A 10,667-nucleotide genomic window follows, 5' to 3' on the forward strand; every position below is an offset into this window, starting at 1 on the left:
CAATAGTGTGGATGTGTATCATTATTACTTCGTACACCTTTTTCACACCAAAAAGGTGTAAACGGGCTGTGCAGAAGGTGTTCGAAAGCTCTAACACCCATTTAACACCCTTCAAAGGGTGTTCCTTTTTTTAGAAGGTGTAATAAGGGAGTAAAAAAGGAGTATATACAAGTCTACACCCTATTTACACCCCAAATACACCCAAAAGGGAGTTTTTCAGTTTACAGTGTACTACATCAGTTGCTGGTGTGCTGTCGTTCGTTCGTCACTTTATTATCACGAAATTCGACAGGCCAGACCATGGAATGGCGGGTGGTTTCGTTTTTGCCATTTTTGGTTCCGGTTGGTTCGCAGAGCAATATGAAGGTGACGGTTTACTGTGTGTATTGATCTTTGGATTACAGTTGTCTTCGGAAATCCATGCCTACACTGTAAAAAAACTACGGTAAAATTTACGTATATTTTAATGGCAGCTATGTTGCCGGACTTTTCCCGTTAAAATTTCGGCCACTTCGGAAGAGGTACTGCCGTTAAATTTACAGTAATTTTGATGTAACCAGAATGCTGTTTTTTTCCCGTGAAAATTGCGGTGTCTTACAAAACATGCAGCCGTAAAATTTACAGGGATTTTAATGGTAGCTATGTTGCCGGCTCTTTCCCGTAATTTTCACGGTCACCTGAGAGAGTCGGCTTTTGTTTGAAGTACGGAGTGCATTAATTCCCACAAATCTGGGAACAGCACCGAAGGATGTGTAATTGTGTTTGTCTTCCTTTAATGGAATTGCAAGTCATGCAGTAGTGTGTGACACAAGTCACAGAGTAGAGGACCGAGCATTTATTGTACATACAGAGAAATGGTGAAAAATCTGTGACGTCTGTTGAATCTGCAGCGATAAAAAAAAAAACATCTTAGAGTTGCAAAGTATATTAAGTGTATCTGGTTACCAAGTAAAACGTTCCCTTACACTTGTGCTGTTTTCGAAACAATCCCCAGAACTTCTTCATAGGTTCTGGGTCTGTTCTTCAGCTTGCTGCCCCTGAAGGGCTGATGCGCAGTATACTCCTGTAAGAAAGAAAATATGCAGGATATGTAGTACGACAGTTACTACCATTCGAATGCAGGTCCACATGCACACACCTCTGCACATTACACATTCAGTATGGTGGCACTAGTAAAGACACCTTTATGGTGCTGGCTGAATACTTTCCAATACAAGCGAAGAAATATCTTAAGGTCTTATACTGGTCATAAAAACCTTCACTCATACTGGGATAGTCAATATATCGATTTAAATATTGTTAGATATTGATGATTTCATGTGGAGTGACTCTGTGAAGACGCAATGATCTTACAGTGTTTGTCATTATAGATGTGGCCTAAAATTGTTGAAACGAAGAATATGTTTGGTTATGAAATAAGCACGCTTCACTCGTATAATCACAAATGTCACTGAGATTATTCGAGGAAATACATGCCCATCAATTCAACAGGTAGTTCCAATCACAAAATATGTTTTAAATGAAAGAATCAGCAATGCCATCAGTGAAGCAAGTACAAATTTTTACTTTTGATGACTAGTGCCACGGGTGATGTATGTGTTTTGTTATAAAATATGTACCACATAAATTCGCTGCACCCTAATGTCCTTCATACTGACACATGCACGTCCCGCACCTGTACTACGCATCACCGAAAAAAAAGGGGAGAGAAAGCACACAATTTCCATGTTGAATCTAACACTGATTTCTTTGTTCCGCACACAAATCATGATTAGAGCTACCTCCCCGTTTGCCTCGCATCCATTCTACCCACTAATCATTTTAAAACAGCATACTGCAATTATGTTGCACCAGTATAACATTTTGTGATCAAAGTGGGCTTTCTGTACCACTCAGTTTTTAGACTATAATCATAGCAAATAAACAACTTTGTAATGCTTCTTGCATTCTGGATGAATAAATACTATGGAGAGCAGAGCACAGCATCGCGGCGCACCAGCGTACAGAGGGCACCACACTTTCTTACTGCTAGGGAGAAACAGAAGCTGGCTGATTTCACGCAGGATCAGGCAGGGTGGTCTGGTCAACCTCTCCAATTTTTTCTTTCAAACATATATTACAGCCTCGTCCGTAGGAAGCATAGTGGCGCTGAAAGTAGTTGAAAATAATTGGTGGTTATTTTTTAATGAACTATCATTCAGATGTGGGCATTTCGACCATTGCACTTCGTACGTAGTTCAACGCCACGTCTCTTCATATGTATTTGACATATTCAGCTGAATTTGTTTTCAAGTGTTGTGTCGGGTGGGTAGCACTGCATCCTATGCTCTGAGAATCCTAAGGTTTGCTTCTGAGGAGATCAAAAATCGCAAAGTTGCCTCATTTGTAAAATATGATACGTTTTGAGAACCTCACAACTCGGCCCTCACTTGTGATGCTCGAAAATGATCTACATCATTTTGTTCGTTTCGAAATGACCTTTCTCCGCATAGCGAGTACATCGTATCGCGAATTGCACCCCCAACGGTCTTTTTGTGAATGGTATCTACGGAAAATGCGTATACTCGACATCGCACATCCCATATATTCCCACTCGTAAACACGCAAACGTTCTTCATGACGACTCAAAACAGCACATAAAAAATTGCTTCAGAGATGGTCGAAACTACTTTGTGAATGACATTGAGTTACGAACATAACTTCGACCATCCCTGAAGCAAATTTTTTATATGCTGTTTTGAGACTTCTCGAAGAACGTTTGTGAGTAAAATGAACGATGTCACGAGTGGGAATATATGGGATACGCGCTGTCGTATTTACGCATTTTTCGTAGACACCCTTCATAAAAAGACTGTTGGGGCCGTTGCCGTAATTCACAATACAATGTACTTGTTATGCGAAGAAATGGCATTTCGAGACGAACACAATGATGCGGATTATTGTCCGGTATCACAAACGGGGGACGAGTTGTGAGGTTTCCAAAACGTACCATATTTTACAAATGAGGCAACTTTGCGATTTGTTACTCCTCAAAGATACAGCTTCTTAGAATCTGCAGAACTTCGTATGCAGTGTTACCCATCCCAGACAATACACGGATAACAAATTCAGCTAAATATGTCAAATAGTTATGAAGATACGTGGCGTCAAACTGCATAGAAAGCGCAATGGTCGAAATGCCCACATCTGAGTGATAGTGCATTAAAAAATAACCACCAATTATTTTCAACTACTTTCAGACATATACCTCCTAGGGACAAGGCTTTAAAATATGTTTGAAAGAAAAAAATTAAGAGGTCGACCGGACCACCCTGTCTCATCCGGCGTGAGTCACCCAGCTTTCAATATATTAAGATAGGGAGCTACACGTACTAGCCAGCCAGCAGTAGCTTTACTCAACGACTTTGTTTCCGACAAAAAATAAGGAGAGGGGCACCGAACATTATCCGCCATGCTATGCACTTATTGCCGCAAATTCTAAGTGGGTAAGAAGGCGCAATTTCAATCGCAAAGGAATGCTAATGTTCAAGGGTGGACAAGCAGCCATACCAACCCAACAAAATACCTTAATTCCATGTGAAGTTATAAGGGACGCCGGCTCCTTATGTTCTACCTTTCGAGACATTGGTGACGTTTAAGTTATGAACACAACAAGCATGTGTTACAGTCACTAAAGAACAGCAGTGCAAACGGTTATTTGAAATAAACCGGAATAATATCAGTTTCTAGTTGAAATGTGCTGCTGCAGAGTGAAGGATTGAAACGATAAAGTGATGCAAAACTGATTGATGATAAAAACTGAAATACCCAGTGTCACGAGAAAGTGATCCAAGGCCAAGCGTGTCTTGGATGCCTTTCCACACGACTTGGCCAGGAAGGATGGTGTGCCCAGAAGTGACCATCTCTGCTGGAACAGATTGGAACCAAACAAATTATGCAGGGTCAAGAACACGTTAAACATGTTCAACAATCACGACATCATTCAAGTAACACCACATTGACAAGTCATACGCATATGAAGCACATGATATGTCCTATAAGCATGTTCTTAGATCTTTTCACCTAGAATACAAAATTTACAGCAGAGCGGTTTAGCATTCAGTATCTTGGAGCACTGAAGTATGCAAAGAAGTAAATCTAACACATCAGCGAGATAATTTACCTCCAGACTACATCAGTGGGCATATGTGCACGGAGCTTGCTCAGTTTCTTTTAGCCGGCAGCAACTTCAAGTAACGGTGACTGGAAATAGTACACAGGATCAGTTCCCTTTTCGTGTGCAATAAGCCGAAAGTACGTGTCAGAATGAAAAAAGTTGCTGGTAACTACTAACTGGTAACTTGCAACTGGTAAAGTTGCTGGTAACTAGCTACTCGTACATGAGAACTCTTGTGCTTGTCTTCGTGTCCCGTGTCTCTCGGTTATTCGTTCCTTCATCGTACATGTTACTCGTAAAACGGCATTCACTTACAGGTGCCACGAACGTGACGCGGAACAAAGAGATGAGGTTCTAGTAGAAGTAATATTTCTAAATGGTGCACAAGGGAAAAGCACTTAAGCATGGTACTCACGATAAAGCGGCCGGTCTCCACAGTTGTAGTCCAGCTGTAATCCTATAACACCCGCCCGCCCGGCCGCTGGCGCTCATTGTACTGTCGCACTGTCGTAACTTACAGACAAATCCTTTCGATTATAAAACCAACGCCTCTGTCACACATCACTCTAATAACGAGCAAAAAAGCGCTGTACAGGCAAACCGCTAAGCAAGCGACCGTTGCACAGTGAACGCATCATTCATCACAGGAGCAGGAACGCACAAAATACAAATATAAGAATTCCAAAATAACATTCGTTATCGCTAATGAAGTTTGCCAAAAATTGAAATCTGATTTTTTTTACTAATAAAAGTACTTTAACTTCGCCTTGCATCTTCATATTAACATGTCATGGCACTGAAACCGAAACTTCCCCAAAACATGTAAACTGGTCCAGTTCGAACTTGCACCACCTCACTTCCAGTTGCTCACCAGACCGACTTCAACTGGTAGCATCTAATGAAATACAATGCATACCAACACTGTGCCACCATATGCATGTATATACATGTACAGCAGTCAGCCATTTATTAAAATTCACTGTTCCCAGCAAGCGTAGCACAATGTCAGATACTGGAATCCAATGTGAAAGTGTGGCAGACTACCGTAATATCTACAGCCATTTGACCGTAATCAGGGTTACGGCACACTACCGTCTTATTTACGGTGATAACAGTCATAATAACGGCATATTTCATTGGTGCTGTATTAATTACACTACTTGGACCGTATTTCCAATTACGGTAGCATACCTGTTCTTTTTACGGCAAAAAATAGATTTTGACCATAAAATTTACGGCAATTTTTTACAGTGTACTTACGATGTCTAACAATTTAACCTCGCAAAGCATAATACAAACGCCACTTCAACACATCATAGCCGAGAAAAACCTTCATCTGTGTTGGTGGAAAGCAAAGGGTTGGAGGGTGTCGCAGGTAAACTCAGAGATAAGATATTATTCTCGTTTTATATGGCGTTCACATCGCGATTCCCATAGCACTACTCAATTATGCACGTATCTCGAAGATTCGCGCGTACTCAACGCAATTAGACGACTTACCTCTCTTCCTGCGCTGGACATCGTTCCCTCCATCGGCTCGTTCCCCGGTTTGTTATCGCAAGTGACTGCACAGCGTTGGCAACAAACGGAGCAGCTCCGCTGTAGTTAGGAGGTAGAAATTCGTCCACTAACACTGTCCATGACGAACGGATGGCTGTGCCCGGGCGGTCACGGGTGTAGGAGAATTCCATTGACGGCACGCCAAGTACATTCTCTAGAGTATTCCTATTCTCTATTATTAGTAGTTGCGGAGACAATCGCTCAAATCGCCTAAGTTAAAAAATTGCCCACTGCGATTCCATTGCAGGATCCTCTGTCCCATAATAATGGTAGCATTAATGATAAACAAAATATGCACTACAAACAAGAACAACTTTATTGTGAGATGATGAATGGGAAGTTTCATAGCCAGGGGTCATACTCCACCCCACTGCTGGTGGTGATGCGGGGAATTAAATAATGAGGTACCCAGAAAGGTGAAGAGAGCTTTGAGGGCAGAGCGTTGATCGGCTGAAAGTGGCCCGCGATCAAGCAGTTTTGTGAGAGATATGGGGGCGAGAGTCCAGCTCGTTAACGGAACCGGAGAGTACGGATCGGGAAGGGTGGTAGTGTGGGCAGTGGAGAAGATCGTGCAGTAGATCTACTACACCACTGCGGTGACAGCGATAGGGAAGTCAACTTGTCTCAAGCGCTGACGCCACTGCGTTGTAAAAGCCACATAGAGGCGCATTTGATGAACTAATGCGGCGACTTGACGTGAGATATGCCAATGTATGCGGAATGCGAGTCCTGGCTCAGCTTGGTCAGCATGGCTGCGGGGAGAATGTAATCGGTCTATTGACGGGAAGTCAGAGGAGTCCTGAGGCGTTCGAAGTACGGAACGACGATCACCTCTTAGCAGCGCACTGCGCGTCCGCCTCCGAGACGAGAGGGCTGCTTCTGTGGCGCTGTCGGCCTGTTTATTCCCTTCGACACCGCAATGGGCTGGAACCTGTTGGATAACCAGCATGTGGCCTGCTGCATAGACAAGATTCAATGCCATTAGGACATCCATCGCCAACAGTGCAGATGAGCCTCCGATTCCAGAATTTGCAATTGCTTGCACCGGGAATGTAGACTCGGTCAACACGACCCATAGGGTAACGTCAACGATGTGCTGCAGAAATTAAAGTATGGAGTACATTTGGAATGGGATACATGTTCCGCAGCTGTGGATGAAGTTTGATGTGAATGAGGCGAAAGACGACGCCCTTCCACTACGCCTTCGGATGGGATAACGAGATGCGCCATCGGTGTATGCTGCGGCAGAGGTAGAAGACTTCGCGTCAACCAGAGCATACAAAGGGCCTCGAACTATTTGAGGGGAACCTGATGTCTTCGTTCCTGGACGTCCGGAACACGTAGGAAGGTGGGTGGCACAGGCATAGACCAGGGGGCGTCCGGCGGTGTGACGTCCTTACCTATGAAGCCAGTGAAAGCCTGGCGTATCCTCTGCGCTACGCGATGGAAATCACTTTCAGGACGGTATCGACTTTTCCTGCGGAGCATCCACGCAAACGTACGACGTGTCTAGCCGATTCACGGTCACGGAGAACCTCCACCGGCAGTTCACCAGTTTCAGCCATTCTTGGAACTCCAAAGTAGCGACGAAGGCTTTGCGCAAGCAAGGTCCGAATGGTATTTGCTGACGTTGTGAAAATCCTATGCAATAGCGGAAGGCTGTAAAGCACAGTCGCCATTACCAAAGCCACGTGAACAGCTAGAAGGAAGCGCTCACCAGAGCCCCATCCTAAGCCAGAAAGATGTTGAATTGCAGGAACCCAATGCTGCGCTTTTGTTTTCAGGTGCTTAATGTGGTGAGCTCAGCCCAGGTCCGAGTCCATCACCACACCAAGGAAGCGATGGGAACGTAAGGCTCGAGCTTCTTTGCACCAGCCTAAAGAGAGAAATTTATCATGAAAGGAAGCAGGATGCACTTTTCGGGCGAAAGGTTCATCCCAGGCCGCGTGGAGTATAGATTATTTAAGGCTATCTGCAAACGGCGCTGAATGGCTGGTTGTGACTTACCTGCTGCCCAAAATGCAATGGCGTCGGCATACACATAGAATGCTACTTTGCGAGGAATTATCGACTTTATTCCTGCTATTACTACATTAATGGGTGTAGGACTCTGAATGCTTCCTTGGGGTACGCCCTGGTGAACAGGACGCATAGGGCTTTGGCTGCGGAGTGTGCGGACGGCGACAGTTCGGTCCGTAAGGAAATGGTGGAACCAGCTGAAGAGTCGTCTAGATACTCCAAAAAAGCGCAAGGCGTGCAGCACACAAATGTGCGAGACTGTGTCATAAGCGCTTGCTATCTAGGAAAACTTATACAACGATCCGCCGATGTGCACGGCATGTTCGACTGTAGAAACGAGGTCCAGAACTGGATTCATAGAGCTTCGGTGGCTAGGAAAGCCAGCCAGTTCGTAATGGAATGCAGCTTGCTTTTCGAGGCACTAGTCGTGACGATTCAGAACCATTCTCTCAATCAGTTTTCCCACGCAGCTTATCGGGCTCACAGGGCGAAAAGAGGAGAGCGCATTTGCGGGCTTGGTTGGTTTCAGGACGGGAAAAACTAATGCCTCCTTCCAGGTAGATGGTTGGGATCAGTGTTGCCAAAACGTATTATAAACATGAAGGAGAGCTTGGAGTGATCAGCCGTCAAGGTTTCGCAGTGCGGCATAAGTGGTTTTGTCTGGTCCCGGGGATGAGACCACATTCGCAAATTTCAACTGTGTCTTGAGCTCGATTAGAGTGAAGTAGCACTCCATAACCTCCGGTGGACAGGGTCATTGTGGGTGAATTTCGGCTGTCAAGCTCTGGACAAAACTGCTGTGTAGCGAAGTCCTCGAGGCAGCCGCAGGTGTCGTTGGTACAACGTTCAAATCTGTCACTAGTGTGTGTGGGGGGGGTGGGGGGGGGGGGGTTAATGGCAGGATAGGCTCGCCGTTGTAGGCTACACAGAAGTGGGCGTCGTCACGACTATAGCAAAAAAAAAACAACAACAACAACGCAAAACAAAACAAACCACAAAGAAAAGACGGACGGATGGAGGATAGAGGAGGATGAAGGATGGGGATGCGGTGAGGGTGCTCAACGACCCATCTAATACTTGACTGTCACTAGTGTGTTTTCTTCTGCACTCTCAACGATGGTCAATGCCGCAAGAGGATTGTTTTGTGCGGGCGCATCCTTCGGAGATAGAATTGTCCTCCAGACCTTTGTGGCCGTGCCTATGCTCTACAAAATTTTGCTGACTGAGAAGGAAACACTTCATAATCATATCTCTCTTGCAGGAGCGATTCGTTACGGCGGATGCGTTTCGCGTGCCGCCGCAATCTCTCTATCAGGTATGCCTGGCAACGAGCCACTCTGAACCTTGCATTAGTTCCTCGCGATTGCGAGCTCGTGTTCGCAAAAGAACGTTCTGGAAAAGTGGCAACCCCACACTCAATAGAAGTAATATCTCCCTATCGATCTTTATTTTATGTGGGCGTGTAGGAGTACCTAAGGTGAGTACCACGTTTCTGGCTGTTCACTTGTTCTTGCGTACACTGATCTCCCTTACATCAATTACGCCCCGTGATTTGAGATTCCCGGGGATTTCCTCCGCCGAGGCATCTATAAGTTCAGCGAGAGCGGTGACATCGCGGCTGATGTTCAGGGTTTTGTGTATGCATTTCTGTCGACTTCAAGATGTCATTGCTGTCGGCCTCAGAACGTGAAAGCTGTGCAGATATTTCACCATTGTGCCACGATTCTTTCCGTGTCTAATAAAAACTCCCTAAGTGGAACCTTCACCAAACATACCCCCCTCCCCCAGCATTGAATTTCTGGGGAAATCACTGGTCTCTCCTCCCACCACCACCTTCCGAAATGCCCTCAACAGTACGCCGTACGCCCTCTCCACCGCCTCCGCGCCCCCGCCACGTCGAGCATTCGAGTAAGCGTGGCAACGACGTCCACAGATGGCGCGACGGGCTCGCGGCCAAGAAATAGCCGCTGTCGCAGCTATTTTTATGCGTGCTTGTGCTTGTGATGGCGATTGTCGATGTGGCGATTGTGAATGCAACACCGTACTGCGTTAACAGAGTGAGCTGGTGAACTGCTGAGGTGATATTTGCGTGATCGAAGAATCGACAGCAACAGTTCAGCCCGGTGATTCGTTCACTGTGATCGAATCATTCGGGACTGACGCATCACTAACAAGCGCATCAACTTGGAAACGTAAAGGTAGCATGTACATCGCAAAGAGAAGCAAGACACAGCAAACATTGAGCAGACCAAAGCCTGGACGTCCAGGAATAAACCGCGCCCAATACTGTTGTCGATGACTTGATAGAATATTACTGCCTGGTGTGACCTGAGAAATACGGACCGAACCGGGGGCTTAATCGCTTCGTCGTCGTTACAGTCGTTACGAGCTAACGAGTGGCAAGAAAAAAAGAGAGATGGGCATGTGACACATTGTGCGTCAAGTATCGCGCGAAAAGCGCAGTGCACATGTTTTGTGACGTGCCCTTCTCGACGAGTAGCACGTTAGCCAGTAACGCCAGCAAGCGATTAAACCTCCAGGAGTGTGTTCAGTGCAAGACTTGCAAAAATTGGCCACCTTGAGAATGTAGTAACGAAGATCTACTATACGTTTGCAATGACAAGCTCCCGTGGCACCGTGGTTAGGTTGACCGCCTTCCACGGCCAGGCTGGGAGGTGACGCAGGTTCGAATCCCCACATCGGCTGTGCTGTCCGGGGTTTTCCGGCTTACTTTCCAGACGAATGTCGGCACAGTTCCCCCTGAAGTCCGCCCACGACGCATACTAACCCCCTGTCACCCACTTCTTCCTGCTATCCTCTCTCCATCTATCCACGTCTGTACGCCGCTCATAGCCACAGCTGCTTCGGGGCGTTATCACGAAAAAAAAAGCGTTTGGTATGACTGCGCAGCAAATCCCTGATTCCTGCCTTA

The sequence above is a fragment of the Ornithodoros turicata genome, chromosome 1 (genome assembly GCF_037126465.1).
Source record: "Ornithodoros turicata isolate Travis chromosome 1, ASM3712646v1, whole genome shotgun sequence".
Lineage (NCBI taxonomy): Eukaryota > Metazoa > Arthropoda > Arachnida > Ixodida > Argasidae > Ornithodoros > Ornithodoros turicata.